This window comes from Bufo bufo (genome assembly GCF_905171765.1).
Source record: "Bufo bufo chromosome 1 unlocalized genomic scaffold, aBufBuf1.1 SUPER_1_unloc_3, whole genome shotgun sequence".
Taxonomy (NCBI): Eukaryota; Metazoa; Chordata; class Amphibia; order Anura; family Bufonidae; genus Bufo; species Bufo bufo.
The window spans coordinates 13490-22161 of record NW_024399965.1 but is presented as its reverse complement, the minus strand read 5'-3'; the positions used below and the strand labels follow the sequence as shown (position 1 = coordinate 22161).

Genomic DNA, 8672 nt, shown 5'->3' with positions numbered 1-8672 from the left:
GGGCTAAAAAATACATCTATTTTTTTTATTCCAATTTCTGATCTAAAAAATATTAAAAAAATAAACATAAGTAGTATTGCAATCCGAAAATTTCAGAAATATTAAATATCACATCATTTATCTTACGTGGTGAACACTGTACAAAATATCCCACTTTCATAACTGTCGTTGTTTGGTCACCTCATCTCACCCAAAAAAATACAATAGAATGATCAAAAAGTTCTATGTACCAATAAAACTACAGCTCGCCTACCAAAAAAAAAACCTCATAAAAAAAACAGACCTCACAAAGCTCGTTTATGGTGTCACAAAGCAATTTTTTGAAACTTTTATATTTTTATAAAAGTAATAAGATGTAACAAAATCTATGAAATGTGGTATGCCATAATTGTGATGAGCTGAACAATAAGGTCGTAATTCTTACTGCATAGTGAACGCCATAAGAACAAAGCCCCAAAAAAACATGGAGGAATTGGGTATTTTCTTCCTTCATTCCACAAATCATGTTTTAAAAGTTTCACTATAATTTATATGGGACATTAAATGCTGTCATTAAAAAGTATAACTCATCACACAAAATAAAATATATATATATATGTGATTGTCGACAGAAAAATACAAAAGTTATGTGTCTTCGAAGGAGGAAAGGACATATTGACAACTGGCTTCAGTGGGATACGGTTAATCTCCAATTTAGTGTTGAGTGAATCGAAGTTAATGAAGTGGACTTTGATCCAAATTTCAGGAAAAATTAGAAATTTGCCACAAAGTAAAATTTCCTCATGCTTTGTGGTAACGAATACATTTTTCCAGAAATGGTGGTAAAAAAAAAAATAACATACTCACCTCATCCATTTGAGGAAAAAGAGGCTGTTGCGGCCATCTTGATCTAAGAAGCTGCGCTAAATCACGCATGCGGTGATGTGTGACGTCATCATGTCAGCGAGCTAGCTGACGTCACCGCGCCTGGCAAGCCTGATGATCTCATCATGTCGCTGTGTGCGAGATTTTGTGTGGTTTCTATCCAGTTGGCTACAATGGCCTCTGCTTGAACAAATGGAGGAGGGGAGTATAGTTTTTTCTTTAACCCCTGAAAAGCCTTAATGTTACTGTCAGATGCCTCAGACAGTGTTGAACGCGGCATCTGAGGGCACAATTTGCGTTACTTGTCAGTGCGCCCTCTACATACAATGGAATGCGTAACAAATCCAATTTCTTTGTGAAATTCGGTGAAGCAGCTAAATCAAATTTTTGATAACTTCACCTATCTCTTTCTCCAATAATACAAATGGTCCCCTACAACACGACCCCAAATGAATTCAGACCACACATCAAACCCCTAAAGAAATACAGGCCATGTACCAGATGCCTCACCTGAAGATACAGACCCCAGAGCATCCCAACATTTCATATAGATGTAGTCTCCACTAGGACACTACAAGGGGGTAAAGAGAAAAATTTCTGCAGTTTGACGTCTTATTGTATCTCTACCTTTGCAGGAGGCTCCATTGTTTTATACTGTTATTACAGTCTAGTTGAAGTGATGATATTGTCTGTGAGAAGAATTCTTTGGATACAGGAGGAGAGAGATTCAACATTTTTTAAAGCAGATTCCCTACTTTACGTGCAGAGTGCCCTTTTAACCTCCAAAATACAAAGGATTTGTGTTCTTTGCACCAATACAATATTGAATTCAAGTCACGTAAATACAGCACCAGAACCAAGCTCATCACACACTCGGCCCCCCATAAATCAGTGTCACACATAGTGCCCATATAAATAAGTGCCCCATAATGAGCCCCCATTCACAGTATGCAGCTAAACAGGAAGATTTAGGAACACATAGATCAGGGGTCAGCAATCTCCGCCACTCCAGCTGTTCAGAAACTACAACTCCCAGAATGCTTCATTCACTTCTGTTGGAGTTAGAAGAACAGCCAAACATGTTTGCATGCTGGGAGTTGTAGTTTCACAGCAGCTGGAGTGCAGAAGGTTGCTGATCCCTGACATAGATCAAGTAGTGATGAGCGGGAGGTGCCATATTCAATTTTGCGATATTTCGTGAATATTCGATTTAATATTCGTCTTATAATCGTCGAAATCGAATATTCGTCATTATGCTATTTATCGCGAATAATATTCGATTTAATTAATCGCGTATCGTGATTTTGTGTATTTTACGAATATTCACCATATTGCTATATATTCTTGTTTTAGAATATGACGAATATGAGGAATATTCTAAAAAACGAAGTTATAGCAATATAGCGAATATTCGTAAAATACACATATAGACTGAAATTTTACTAATGTAGTGCTATAATCTATTATTATTTTTTTTGTCTAATTATTTCTGTCTCTTTCTGAATCAGAAAGAGACAAATAAATTAGACAAAAAAAAAAAGATTATAGCACTACATTAGTGAAATTTCAGGCTATATGTGTAATTTGCGAATATTCGCTATGTTGCTAAATATTCTTGTCTTACAATATGACGAATATTCTAAAAAACGAATATATAGCACTATATCACATATATTTGTTTTTTAGAATATTCTTCCCCCCCCCCAATTAGTACAGTTATTGCCCTTCGGCATACTCCTCCCCGACAAGCGTCCCCGTCACCATGGGAATGCCTGGTGGTTAGAATATACCATCGGATCTGAGTTAGATCGTGAAAACTCAGATCTGATGGTATATTCTAACCACCAGGCGTTCCCATGGTGATGGGGACGCTTGAAGTTAGAATATACTGCCAGGGCGCTGTGATCCGCGCAATTAACCCCTCAGGTGCGGGTTCCAAGTATTAAAATAATTGGTGGCCAGTGCGCCCCCCCCCTCCCAGTATTAAAATAATTGGTGGCAGTGGCCACAGGGTCACCCTCACCCCCTTGCAGTGGCCACAGGGTCCTCCCCCCCCCCCCGTCATTGGTGGCAGCAGGCAGTTCCGATCGAGTCCCAGCGTAATGGCCGGGCTTCGATCAGTTACCATGGCAGCCAGGACGCTACAGAAGTCCTGGCTGCCTGCACTGGTTAGTTAATCACTCAGCAGCATTTACTTACCTGCGGGGCTCTCCTCCTTCTGAGAACTCACAGGTCTATGCGGCGCATTGCTGAAGGCATATGCGGCGCATAGACCTGTGAGTTCTCAGAAGGAGGAGAGCCCCGCAGGTAAGTAAATGCTGCTGAGTGAAACTGCCTGCTGCCACCAATGACGGGGGGGGGGGGGGGGGGAGGGGGACCCTGTGGTCACTGCCAGGGGAGGAGGGGGACCCTGTAGCCACTGCCACCAATGATTTTAATACTGGGGGGAGGGGGTTTAGGGCGCACTGGCCACCAATTATTTTAATACTGGGGAGGTGGGGGGGAGGGCGCACAGAGCGCTGTGATCAGCGCAATTAACCTGCACCTGAGGGGTTAATTGCGCGGATCACTGCGTCCTGGCGGTATATTCTAACTTCAAGCGTCCCCGTCACCATGGGAACGCCTGGTGGTTAGAATATACCATCGGATCTGAGTTAGATCGTGAAAACTCAGATCCGATGGTATATTCTAACCACCAGGCGTTCCCATGGTGACAGGGACGCTTGTCGGGGAGGAGTATGCCGAAGGGCAATAACTGTATTAATTGGGGGGGAAAAAAAGAATATTCTATAAAACGAATATATGTGATATAGTGCTATATATTAGTTTTTTTTAGAATATTCGTCATTTTTTACCATCTAAACTCTTGATTCCTCCCTGCTTCTTGCTTGTGGGCCAATGACTCATTGGCCCACAAGCATTTTAAGCAGGAAGGAATCATGTGTTCAGATGGAGAAAATGACGAATATTCGATATAACGAATATATAGCACTATATTCGCAATATTCGCGAATTATCGAAGTTGCGATATTCGCGATTAATATTCGCTATGCAAATATTTGCGCTTAACACTAAGATCCAGCACCAGAACCAAGCTCATCACATACTGAGCACAATGGGCCCCCCTGAATATAAAAGTGCCACACACAGTGCCCCCCATTAATCAGTGTCCATATAGATCAGAGCCACATAATGTGCTCCCAATTACAGTATGTAGTTGAACAGGAAGACTCAGGAAAACTCTGCTCGAAAACTCCAGGTGGTCACGTGAGTCTAACAGACGGTGGTGTCAGCGGTGCGACAGAGAGGTAAGTACTGAGGAAACCATCTTGCCTACACAGGTCAGAAAGCTGCTGGATTTTGAGAAAAGCTCAGAGAACCCCTTTAAATCAACATCCATGTAATAAATGATTATCAGAACCAGGCTTGTCTAGGGTTTTCTATTCCTTTTATTACAGAACTTCTGCACTGTGGTCATTTCCAGGAAAATGAAAGTAGAATTGAAGCTACTAAGGTGATTCCGCAGGCGGAGGTCACTGGGATAATGCTGAAGACATTGCTCTAGTAGACTCCATGGAACTCTTCTTTCCTATAAGACAGAAGACACATAAACCCATTCCTCTCTGCTGGTTCTGGCACATCAGTCTGACAGTGTAAGCTGACCCTTACCATCATGTTTCTTCTATGTACATCAGACCTAACACATAGATATTGAGGTCTATCTGAATAAGAAATGCAGGTTATTACCGATTTTGTGTCACTGGGTCGATGGAAATGCTTGTAAAGTCCATTTTCAGTTTCTTGTAGGTCATGAACTGCAGGGCTCCATCTGATGTTCCCAGCAGGCCTGGTACAAACCCTATAGATATAAGACATGAAGGTTACTGATGGTAAAGCCTGACATCTATGATGATTGTAGGACATTATAGAGACACTGATTACCTTGTGCAGGAATTTCTTCCTGCCCATACATTGTAGTTAGAGCATGGAACATGTCCTTTTATCATGAAGGGTCAACACCAGCATTGTACTGAAGAACAAGACGAGTAAAAAAGGGTTAAGGCGTCTGCATGAAAGAAATGATGCAAGAAATGAGTCTCACAAGGAACATACCCAAGACAACAATTATGTTCTGAACAGTGTAAGTATAGCGGTGCAGTGGTTAACACTTGTACCTTGTTGCCCTGTGGCCATAGGTGAAAACTGGACCAGGACTACACCTGCATCATGTTCTACTGGGGTATATTCACATGTGGCAGATTTGTTGCACATGATAGACTTATATCTTCCATTCATCTACTCACATCAATGGAACTGATTTGACCCATAAAATACCGCAGTACGAGGCACACTCACCCTGTATGTATGGCGCTCGGTCTGAATACACAATGCAGGGGGTGCTGCGCTCTAGTGAATATAGCAGCCCACGCAGGGGTCAAGTCCTGAGAAAAAAAGTGTGGGAAATCACCCAAGATCCACTGCAACCCCGACCCCTTCCACCCAAAAAACAAAAATATATATATATATATTTCACAGAAAGTTCAGTGCAACATAAAACGTAAACAAAAACTGGAATTTGTGCTATATGTCTGTTCAGACATAATTAGTCTCTTTCATATTATAAGCTCCCCTTATATATTATTTACTTACAGTTCTGAAGACTCAGGGGTGCTGGCAGGCTTGGCCTCATGGGTGCTGGCTGGCTTGGCCTCAGGGGTGCTGGCTGGCTTGGCCTCAGGGGTGCTGGCTGGCTTGGCCTCAGGGGTGCTGGCTGGCTTGGCCTCAGGGGTGCTGACAGGCTTGGCCTCAGGGGTGATGGCTAGCTTTGCCTCAGGGGTGCTGACAGGCTTGGCCTCAGGGGTGCTGGCTGGCTGTCACGGATGAGAGTGATGGAAACACTCATCCGTGCGATGTTATAGGAATGGGAAGCTGCTAGGCCAGGACAACAGAATTAGGGAGCAGGGCACCTCCTAACGCGTCCCTAACTCTGACCCTGACTCCTAACTGTATGAGCCAACCCAGAAGGTAGGAGGGCTCATACTCAGGAACCTCGGGTCCCTACTAGCCCTCAAGAGATCCCTGGACTAGGAGCAGGGTAAGACGACCTGTTCCTCCTAGACACGGAGGAACAGGAGTCTAAACTGGCCAAGCTGCAAGGAACGGGAAACATCAAACAGCATAAGGATATGGCAGGCGAGTGAAACACTTCCACATCTACCTGCCACAGACACACTGACTGGAACCTGTGCTCAAATGCTGTTGTCCACACCAAACACAAAAGGACACAGCACACAACATAACTCACACAGGAAACCAGAACCATAGCTGCAATAGGGTGAAACACCACACAGACAAATCATAACATCAGTACATATATTTTATTACCACAAGGGTGGCCCTCACTGGACAGATGGTATAAGACCAGGAGGATGACTCCAGCATAATGCATGGCTGGAGTACCCCTCAGCTACAGGTCTCAGCAGAGGCTAAATAGCCCAAGTAGCCACACCCACACAGACACACACTGGAAAGGGAATTAACCCCTCCAATACCAGACAGGGTAGTGAAGCCACTTAAAGGGGAAGTGCACACACACATAAACCCCGTGCACACCAAACAGGGAAAGTGCACACATATAACACAAGTTGCCATAGGCAACCGCATGCATAGACAGTGAGCAGCCCAGCAACAAGCTCAGGCTGCTACACTGCCAACAACACCATGTTGCCAGCGGCAACCACACGTGAGACAATATACAAACTGCCCTCACCTACGGTAGACAACGAACCTAACCACTGGCAACTACATGCGGCTCAAAGAGTCACGACCATAGGCCGTGACACTCCCACCCCTCAAAGTCCTTCCACCAAAAAAAAAAGGAAACTAGTGAGGAACTCAAAACAGGGATGGGAGAAAGGAAAAAGTAGGAGAATCAGCGTCAGTGCATACGAGTCTCCCCAGGACTGCTGCCAGCCCCTGGAGCAACACACAGGAACCAGGGCGCCGACTGCCAGCCTCTGGAGCAACACACAGGAACCAGAGACCAGCAAACAAACAGCCCGGAGAGACCGCACTGAACACTGCCTCACTCTCCACTCACGTTCCCACTCCAGTCGCTGCCAACAGCCACTCTTAACCAGCACACAGCCGGAACACCAACGGAATGCTGCCAGCAGACGACCAGAGATAGGAACATAGAGAGGGACAAGGGATCAACAACACGGACACGGAAGGCAAGGTGGCGGGGAATAAGCCACCAACCACGCCGTTAACGGTGAACCCCATAACGCTCTCCCTCCGGAGAACGCGCATGTATGCCGAAACGGCTGGCAATACATGCTGCACCCTCTTTCGAAGGTAAACCACGCAAGGAGCCATTGTGGTCATATTGTCACGGATGAGAGTGGGGGAAACCCTCATCCGTGCGATGGTATAGGAATAGGAAGCTGCTAGGCCAGGACAACAGAATTAGGAAGCAGGTCACCTCCTAACGCGTCCCTAACTCTGACCCTGACTCCTAACTGTATGAGCCAACCCAGATGGTAGGAGGGCTCATACTCAGGAACCTCGGGTCCCTACTAGCCCTCAAGAGATCCCTGGACTAGGAGCAGGGTAAGACGACCTGTTCCTCCTAGACACGGAGGAACAGGAGTCTAAACTGGCCAAGCTGCAAGGAACGGGAAACATCAAACAGCATAAGGATATGGCAGGTGAGTGAAACACTTCCACACCTACCTGCCACAGACACACTGACTGGAACCCGTGCTCAAATGCTGTTGTCCACACCAAACACAAAAGGACACAGCACACAACATAACTCACACAGGAAACCAGAACCATAGCTGCAATAGGGTGAAACACCACACAGACAAATCATAACATCAGTACATATATTTTATGACCACAAGGGTGGCCCTCACTGGACAGATGGTATAAGACCAGGAGGATGACTCCAGCATAATGCATGGCTGGAGTACCCCTCAGCTACAGGTCTCAGCAGAGGCTAAATAGCCCAAGTAGCCACACCCACACAGACATACACTGGAAAGGGAATTAACCCCTCCAATACCAGACAGGGTAGTAAAGCCACTTAAAGGGGAAGTGCACACACACATAAACCCCGTGCACACCAAACAGGGAAAGTGCACACATATAACACAAGTTGCCATAGGCAACCGCATGCATAGACAGTGAGCAGCCCAGCAACAAGCTCAGGCTGCTACACTGCCAACAACACCATGTTGCCAGCGGCAACCACACGTGAGACAATATACAAACTGCCCTCACCTGCGGTAGACAACGAACCTAACCACTGGCAACTGCATGCGGCTCAAAGAGTCACGACCACAGGCCGTGACACTGGCTTGACCTCAGGGGTGCTGGCTGGTTTGGCCTCAGGGGTGCTGGCTTGGCCTTAGGGGTGCTGACAAGCTTGGCCTCAGGGGTGCTGGCTAGCTTTGCCTCAGGGGTGCTGACAGGCTTGGCCTCAGGGGTGCTTGCTGGCTTGGCCACAGGGGTGCTGGCAGGCTTGGCCTCAGGGCTGCTGGCAGGCTTGGCCTCAGGGCTGCTGGCAGGCTTGGCCTCAGGGGTCCTGGCAGACTTAGCCTCAGGGGTGCTGGCAGGCTTGGCCGGGTAGAAGGAGTGTGGGAGACTGTGACGCCTTTTTTCTCCAAGCTGCTCTGGAAAAAAAATATTTTTCATTACACCTCAGGTCAGACCACCAATCAGACCCCCGATGTTAATCAGACCTCAGCTAACAGCCCCAATAAGATCCCCAAAGTTAATAAGACCCCAATAAGACCTCAGAT

At 45.9% G+C, this 8672-nt stretch overlaps 1 long non-coding RNA gene across 1 annotated transcript; it reads right to left on the bottom strand.

The window, feature by feature from the left end:
* Positions 1-4825: 4825 nt before the first annotated feature.
* On the bottom strand, positions 4826-5552 carry LOC120982711. Its single transcript, XR_005774967.1, has 3 exons — positions 5515-5552; positions 5221-5306; positions 4826-4894 (listed from the first exon to the last, which is right to left on the bottom strand). It is a non-coding gene; the product is annotated as an uncharacterized LOC120982711 (long non-coding RNA).
* Between the last annotated feature and the right edge of the window lie 3120 nt (positions 5553-8672).